The sequence below is a fragment of the Triturus cristatus genome, unplaced genomic scaffold (genome assembly GCF_964204655.1).
Source record: "Triturus cristatus unplaced genomic scaffold, aTriCri1.1 SCAFFOLD_118, whole genome shotgun sequence".
Classification (NCBI taxonomy): Eukaryota; Metazoa; Chordata; class Amphibia; order Caudata; family Salamandridae; genus Triturus; species Triturus cristatus.
The window spans coordinates 2,113,630-2,122,712 of record NW_028187322.1 but is presented as its reverse complement, the minus strand read 5'-3'; positions in this window follow the sequence as shown (position 1 = coordinate 2,122,712).

The following is a 9,083-nucleotide window of genomic DNA, read 5'->3' as shown; positions in this document are numbered from 1 at the left end:
AGGGGAGTTACAGGGTGTTTGCTGGCGTGTATGTATACTGACTGGGGAATTTAAGGTGTGAAAGACAAGTGTGTAGGTGGTTAGAGGACTGCATGCATAGTGGATAGGCGTTTGAAGCACTCAATGTGCTAATGCCTGGCTCAGTGCATGAATACTTGGGTACTGACTGAATGATTAGAGTACTGCAAGGAGAGTGCCTGGGTGAATTTATAAGTGGTTGGGTTTTAGCGCAGTGAATGGATTAGTACATGATGATGAATGGGTCACTAGAGGAGTGCAAGGGGAGTGACAGGGTGGGAGTGACAGGGTGTTTGCTGGAAGTGTATGGATACTGACTAGAGAAATGAAGGTGTGAAAGACAAGTGTGTAGGTGGTTACAGGAGTGCATGCATAGTGGATAGACGTTTGAAGCAGTCCATGTGCTAAGGCCTGGCTCAGTGCATGAGTACTTGGGTACTGACTGAATGATTAGAGTACTGCAAGGAGAGTGCCTGGGTGAATTTATAAGTGTTTGGGTTTTAGCGCAATGAATGGATTAGTACATGGTACTGAATGGGTCACTAGAGGAGTGCAAGGGGAGTGACAGGGTGTTTGCTGGAAGTGTATGGATACTGACTGGGGAATTGAAGGTGTGAAAGACAAGTGTGTAGGAGTTTACAGGACCGCATGCATAGTGGATAGATGTTTGAAGCAGTCCATGTGCCAAGGCCTGGATCAGTGCATGAGTACTTGGGTACTGACTGAATGATTGGAGTACTGCAAGTAGAGTGCCTGGGTGAATTTATAAGTGGTTGAGTTTTGGCACAGTGTATGGATTAGTACATGGTGCTGAATGGGTCACTAGAGGAGTGCAAGGGGAGTGACAGGCTGTTTCCTGGAAGTGTATGGATACTGACTGGAGAATTGAAGTTGTGAAATACAAGTGTGTAGGTGGTTAGAAGAATGCATGCATAGTTGTAAGGCGTTTGAAGCAGTCCATGTGCTAAGGCCTGGTTCACTGCAAGAGTACTTTGGTACTGACTGAATGATTAGAGTACTGCAAGGAGAGTGCCTGGGTGAATTTATAAGTGGTTGGGTTTTGGTGCAGTGTATGGATTAGTAAATGGTGCTGAATGGATCACTAGTGGAGTGCAAGGGGAGTGACAGTGTGTTTGCTGGAAATGTATGGATACTGACTAGAGAAATGAAGGTGTGAAAGACTAGTGTGTAGGAGATTACAGGACTGCATGCATAGTGGAAAGGCGTTTGAAGCAGTCCATGTGCTAAGGACTGGCTCAGTGCATGAGTACTTGGCTACTGACTGAATGATTAGAGTACTGCAAGGAGAGTGCCTGGGTGAATTTATAAGTGTTTGGGTTTTAGCGCAATGAATGGATTAGTACATGGTACTGAATGGGTCACTGGAGGAGTGCAAGGGGAGTGACAGGGTGTTTGCTGGCGTGTATGTATACTGACAGGGGAATTTAAGGTGTGAAAGACAAGTGTGTAGGTGGTTAGAGGACTGCATGCATAGTGGATAGGCGTTTGAAGCAGTCCATGTGCTAAGGCCTGGCTCACTGCATGGGTTCTTGGGTACTGACTGAATGAGTAGAGTACTGCAAGGAGAGTGCCTGGGTGAATTCATAAGTGGTTGGGTTTTGGCGCAGGGAATGGATGAGTACATGGTGCTGAATGGGTCACTAGAGGAGTGCAAGAGGATTGACAGGGTGTTTGCTGGAAGTGTATGGATACTGACTGGAGAATTGAAGGTGTGAAAGACAAGTGTGTAGGTGGCTAGAAGACTGCATGCATAGTGGATAGGGGTGTGAAGCAGTCCATGTGGTAAGGCCTGGGTCACTGCATGAGTACTTCTGTACTGACTGAATTATTAGAGTACTGTAAGGAGAGTGCCTGGGTGAATTTATGAGTGGTTGGATTTTGACGCAACAAATGGATTAGTACATGGTACTGAATGGGTCACTGGAGGAGTGCAAGGGGAGCTACAGGGTGTTTGCTGGCGTGTATGTATACTGACTGGGGAATTTAAGGTGTGAAAGACAAGTGTGTAGGTGGTTAAAGGACTGCATGCATAGTGGATAGGCGTTTGAAGCAGTCCATGTGCTAAGGCCTGGCTCAGTGCATGAGTTCTTGGGTACTGACTGAATGATTAGAGTACTGCAAGGAGAGTGCCTGGGTGAATTTATAAGTGGTTGGGTTTTAGCGCAGTGAATGTATTAGTACATGATGCTGAATGGGTCACTAGAGGAATGCAAGGGGAGTGACAGGGTGTTTGCTGGAAGTGTATGGATACTGACTAGAGAAATGAAGGTGTGAAAGAAAAGTGTGTAAGTGGTTAGAAGACTTCATGCATACTGGATTGACGTTTGAAGCAGTCCATGTGCTAAGGCCTGGCTCACTGCATGAATACTTGGGTACTGTCTGAATGGTTAGAGTACTGCAAGGAGAGTGCCTGGGTGAATTTATAAGTGGTTGGGTTTTGGCGCAGTGAATGGATTAGTACAGGATGCTGAATGGGTCACTAGAGGAGTGCAAGGGTAGTGAAAGGATGTTTGCTGGAAGTGTATGAATACTGAATCGGGAATTGAAGGTGTGAAAGACAAGTGTGTAGGTGGTTAGAAGACTGCATGCATACTGGATTGACGTTTGAAGCAGTCCTTGTGCTAAGGCCTGGCTCACTGCATGAGTACTTGGGTACTGACTGAACGATTAGAGTACTGCAAGGAGAGTGCCTGGGTGAATTTATAAGTGGTTGGGTTTTGGTGCAGTGAATAGATTAGTACATGGTGCTGAATGGGTCACTAGAGGAGTGCAAGTGGAGTGACAGGGTGTTTTCTGTAAGTGAATGGATAACGACTGGAGAATTGAAGGTGTGAAAGACAATTGTGTAGGTGGTTAGAAGACTGCATGCATAGTGGATAGGGGTTTGAAGCAGTCCATGTGCTAAGGCCTGGGTCACTGCATGAGTACTTGTGTACTAACTGAATGATTAGAGTAATGCAAGGAGAGTGCCTTTGTGAATTTAAAACTGTTTGGGTTTTGGCGCAGTGAATGGATTAGTACATGATGCTGAATGGGTCACTGGAGGAGTGCAAGGGGAGTGACAGGTTGTTTGCTGGAAGTGTATGGATACTGAGTGGAGAATGGAAGGTGTGAAAGACAAGTTTGTAGGTGGTTAGAAGACTGCATGTATAGTGGAAAGGGGTTTGAAGTAACCCTGGGCGTAGTTCGCGAAGTAGCACTTCGCGAAGCTACGCAAAGTGCAGTTCGCACTACGCGAGCTACGCGTAGCACTTCGTGAACTGCGTAGTACCTTGTTCGCACTGTGCCAGATGTCGTTTTCAATGATTGCACAGTGCGGACAAGCAACCGGCACTGTGCAATCATTGAAAATGGCATCTTGCACAGTGCGAGCTGTAGTTTTCTGCTGCTCGAGTAGATTTTTACTCGAGCGGCAGCTTTCTCAACGCGAACTGGTAGTTTCTCATCGCGAGCGGTCGCGAGCATACGCGACCACTCGCAATGAGAAACCTGACCTCCTCGCGTTGGGAATCTCGCCGAGAGATTTATTTTCCATGCTCGCGATCGCCAACTTGATGTTGCTGATCGCGAACAAGGAAAAAGTCTCGCCGGGATGACATTTTGCTTGCTCGCGGTCGCCAACTTGACGTTGAGGACCTCGAGCAAGCAAAAAATGACCGCAGCACTACACAACACTACGCTACGCGTGTTCGCACTGTGCTACGTGCAGTTCGCGTAGTGCGAAGTAGCGCGAACTTCGCAAACTACGCGAGCGTAGCGTAGTGCTTTGCCCAGGCTTAGTTTGAAGCAGTTCATGTGCTAAGGCGTGGGTCACTGCATGAGTACTTGGGTACTGACTGAATGATTAGAGTACTGCAAGGAGAGTGCCTGGGTGAATTTATAAGTGGTTGGGTTTTGGCGCAGTGAATGGATTAGTACATGGTGCTGAATGGGTCACTAGAAACGTGCAATTGGAATGACAGGGTGTTTGCTGGAAGTTTATGGATACTGACTGGGGAATTGAAGGTGTGAAAGACAAGTGTGTAAGTGGTAAGAGGAATGCATGCATAGTGGATAGAGGTTTGAAGCAGTCCATGTGCTAAGGCCTGGCTCACTGCATTAGTACTTGGTTGCTGACTGAATGATTAGAGTACTGCAATGAGAGTGCCTGGGTGAATTTTTAAGTGGTTGGGTTTTAGCGCAGTGAATGGATTAGTACACGGTGCTGAATGGGTCACTAGAGGAGTGCAAGGAGAGTGACAATGTGTTTGCTGGAAGTGTATGAATACTGACTGGAGATTTGAAGGTGTGAAACACAAGTGTGTAGGTGGTTAGAAGACTGCATGCATAGTGGATAGGGCTTTGAAGCACTCAATGTGCTAAGGCGTGGGTCACTGCATGAGTACTTGGGTACTGACTGAATGATTAGAGTACTGCAAGGAGAGTGCTTGGGTGAATTTATAAGTGGTTGGGTTTTGGCGCAGTGTAATGGATAAATACATGGTGCTGAATGGGTCACTAGAGGAGTGCAAGGGGAGTGACAGGGTGTTTGCTGGAAGATTATGGATACTGACTGGAGAATTGAAGGTGTGAAAGACAAGTGTGTACGTGGTTAGAGGACTGCATGCATAGTGGATAGGCGTTTGAAGCAGTCCATGTGCTAAGGCCTGGCTCAGTGCATGAATACTTGGGTACTGACTGATTGATTATAGTACTGTAAGAAGAGTGCCTGGGTGAATTTATAAGTGGTTGGGTTTTGGTGCAGTGAATGGATTAGTACATGGTGCTGAATGAATTTACAAGAGGAGTGCAAGGAGAGTGATCGGGTGGTTGCTGAAAATGTATGGATACTGACTGGAGAATTGAAGGTGTAAAAGACAAGTGTGTAGGAGGTTACAGGACCGCATGCATAGTGGATAGCCGTTTGAAGCAGTCCGTGTGCTAACGCCTGGCTCAGTGCATGAGTACTTGGGTACTGAGTGATGACTGAATGATTAGAGTACTGCAAGGAGAGTGCCTGGGTGAATTTATAAGTGGTTGGGTTTTGGCGCAGTGAATGGATTAGTACATGGTGCTGAATGGGTCGCTAGAGGAGTGCAAGGAGAGTGACAAGGTGTTTGCTGGAAGTGTATCAATACTGACTGGAGAATTGAAGGTGTGAAACACAAGTGTGTAGGTGCTCAGAAGACTGCATGCATAGTGGATAGGGCTATGAAGCACTCAATATGCTAAGGCTTGGCTCACTGCATGAGTACTTGGGTACTGACAGAATGATTAGAGTACTGCAAGGAGAGTGCCTGGGTGAATTTATAAGTGGTTGGGTTTTGGCGCAGTGAATGGATTAGTACATGGTGCTGAATGGGTCACAGGAGGAGTGCAAGGGGAGTGACAGGGTGTTTGCTGGAGTGTATGTATACAGACTGGGGAATTGAAGGTGTGAAAGACAAGTGTGTAGGTGGTCAGAGGACTGCATGCATAGTGGATATGGGTTAGAAGGAGTCCATGTGCAAAGGCGTGGGTAACTGCATGAGTACTTGGGTACTGACTGAATGAGTAAAGTACTGCAATGAGAGTACCTGTGGGAATATTGGAGTGGTTGGCTTTTGGCGCAGTGAATGGATTAGTACATGGTGCTGAATGGGTCACTGGAAGAGTGTAAGGGGTGTGACACAGTGTTTGCTGGAGTGTATGTATACTGACTGGGGAATTGAAGGTGTGATAGACAAGTGTGTAGGTGGTTAGAGGACTGCATGCATAGTGTATAGGCATTTGAAGCAGTCCATCTGCTAAGGCCTGGCTCAGTGACTGAGTACTTGGGTACTGACGGAATGATTAGAGTACTGCAAGGAGAGTACCTATGTGAATTTATAAGTGGTTGTGTTTTGGCGCAGTGAATATATTAGTACATGGCGCTGAATGGGTCAGTAGAGGAGTGCAAGGGGAGTGACAGGGGGTTTGCTGGAAGTGTATGGATACTGACTGGGGAATTGAAGGTGAAAGACAAGTGTGTAGGTGGTTAGAGGACTGCATGCATAGTGGATAGGGGTTTGAAGCAGTCCATGTGCTAAGGCCTGGGTCACTGGATGAGTACTTGGGTACTGACTGAATGATTAGAGTACTGCAAGGAGAGTGCCTGGGTGAATTTATAAGTGGTTGGGTTTTGGCGCAGTGTAATGGATTAATACATGGTGCTGAATGGGTCACTAAAGGAGTGCAAGGGGAGTGACAGGGTGTTTGCTGGAAGTTTATGGATACTGACTGGAGAATTGAAGGTGTGAAAGACAAGTGTGTATGTGGTTAGAGGACTGCATGCATAGTGGATAGGCGTTTGAAGCAGTCCATGTGCTAAGGCCTGGCTCAGTGCATGAGTACTTGGGTACTGACTGAATGATTAGAGTAATGCAAGGAGAGTGCCTGGGTGAATTTATAAGTGGTTGGGTTTTAGCGCAGTGAATGTATTAGTACATGATGCTGGATGGGTCAATAGAGGAGTGCAAGGGGAGTGACAGGGGGTTTGCTGGATGTGTATGGATACTGACTGGGGAATTGAAGGTGTGAAAGACAAGTGTGTAGCTGGTTAGAAGACTGCATGCATATTGGATAGGCGTTTGAAGCAGTCCATGTGATAGTGCCTGGCTCACTGCTTGAGTACTTGGGTACTGACTGAATGATTAGAATACTGCAAGGAGAGTGCCTGGGTGAATTTATAAGTGGTTGGGTTTTGGTGCAGTGAATGGCGCAGTACATGGTGCTGAATGGATCACTAGAGGAGTGCAAGGTGAGTGACAGGGTGTTTGCTGGAAGTGTATGGATACTGACTGGGGAACTGAAGGTGTGAACGACAGGTGTGTAAGTGGTTAGAGGAATGCATGCATAGTGGATAGGGATTTGAAGCAGTCCTTGTGCTAAGGGCTGGCTCACTGCATGAATACTTGGGTAATGTCTGAATGATTAGAGTACTGCAAGGAGAGTGCCTGGGTAAATTTATAAGTGGTTGGGTTTTGGCGCAGTGAATGGATTAGTACATGGTGCTGCATGGGTCAGTAGAGGAGTGCAAGGGGAGTGACAGGGTGTTTGCTGGAAGTGTATGGATACTGTCTGGGGAATTGAAGGTGTGAAAGACAAGTGTGTAGGTGGTTAGAGGACTGCATGCATAGTGTATAGGCGTTTGAAGCAGTCCATCTGCTAAGGCCTGGCTCAGGGACTTAGTACTTGGGTACTGACTGAATGATTAGAGTACTGCAAGGAGAGTGCCTGTAGGAGAGTGGCATCGACTACATAGTTGCCCCCAATTTTTTGCTGATGTTTTGACTGTTTTTATGACTTTAGTCTGGCTGTGGCCCTGCTATCCATGACCCCAGCCTATCTGCTTCCACAGTTAAACGATGTGAGTACCCTAGGTACCAACCAATTGGATGCTGAGTGTGCCCTGACAGTCCCTTGTAGATGGTACCCTAGGTACCCAGGGCATGGGTCCCTCAGAAGGCCTACCAGGGCTGCAGCACTTATTGTGCCACCCTGGGACAGCCATACAAACTGACACCACCAGACCACTACTGTAGTCTGGATAAGGTGGTGCTAGGACCCCTTACAGGGATATAGGTACCCTATATCCCACCCCAATACAACATATGTACTCTCATGACTCACCCCTATGGCAGGCCTTGCTAATCCTACAAGGCAGGGTGCTGAGGTATGTGTGATGGGGGACCCCTACACGAGTAGGGCCTCCCTGCAACCTTCGTAAAATCATTGCTGGGTTGTTTGGAGTGTAGCCATACCATATACTCTTAACCGCATTATAAGTCTATCGCGATAACGCGATGACTTGAGAATGGCTACACAGAACCATATCGTGTTTGGTGTCAAACATGTAGGAATCATACCCCCAGTCCAGCCATGGGCATGAGGGTACAATTCCCCCCTGCTAGAGGGACGATATGGGAAAAGCGGCAGAATTTAGACACCAATTTAAAAGTGCACATGTAGTACAGAATGGCTACTACCCGCCACCCACACGACTCTGGCTGGCTGTTGCTGGGGAAAACCCCAGCCTCGCCAGCTGGACAATAGGGCTCCTGTGGCAGGGAGGTGCTAGCATCTCCCCAGACAGGATAATGTGGATTGGAACAGGGTGGGTGCACCAAATGTCCTTTCAGAGTTGCACGTAGGCAGCTGCAGAGCCTTCATTCTGCATACACCGCTTGGAACCAGTTCAGGGGCATCCTGCCCCTTGCCCAGGTGGGAAACACACAAAGGGGAGAGGGTGTAGCCACCCTTTCCCGCCTCACTACTCATTGGTGGACACTACTCTGGACACTCCCCTAATCTTGGGGATAAAGGAGAATAACGTGGCCCCAGAGCCTCAGATTAATCTTGAACTTTACAGTCTTGACCTTCCACTTGCTGCTGCCCAGCTGACGGAAGAAATCTCCCTTGGGATAAAGGAGTTATCCCCCTGCTTGGCAGGCACCTGAAACACTGCAAGTGACCCGGTTGGAACCTCGCTGCTCCTATGGACTTCGACGACTTCCAGCACCCTTGAGGTGGGTTTCCTACGCATCCCAGAGGCCAGTGAGTGTGCACAGCAAATCTGTGTACCGTGGACCGTGTGGGTGCTGAGATTCCCAATACCCCAGTACACCGGCCACCTCTTGCGTAGCACACGACCCTGACGAGTGGGGAAGTTGTGCTTTGGCCCATTATTGAGCCAACCACCAAGCAGCATCCGTGCCAAAGATCAGCGCCCTAGCCCCCTCCGGTGGCCTGTGGGCTCCCTTTTATGCACTCCATTTTGCTGCCTTCCACAGTCCCTTGTCTCTCGACTTGTGGGCCCGAGCGGAAGACAATCTTGACAACTAAGAGTTCCCCTGGTTGCTAAAGGCCTGCTCTACAGTCTCTCTAAAGGAGACCTCTCACAGAACTCGTGGGTCTGCACCAGTAGCTGATTTGTTCATCTTGCGTGGTTTGCAGTTGCCAAGGCTTAGTGGATCCAATCCGGACACTAGCACTGCGGTGACCCTCATCCGATGTGTGACAGTCGCCCTCCCAAAGCTGGCCTTCCT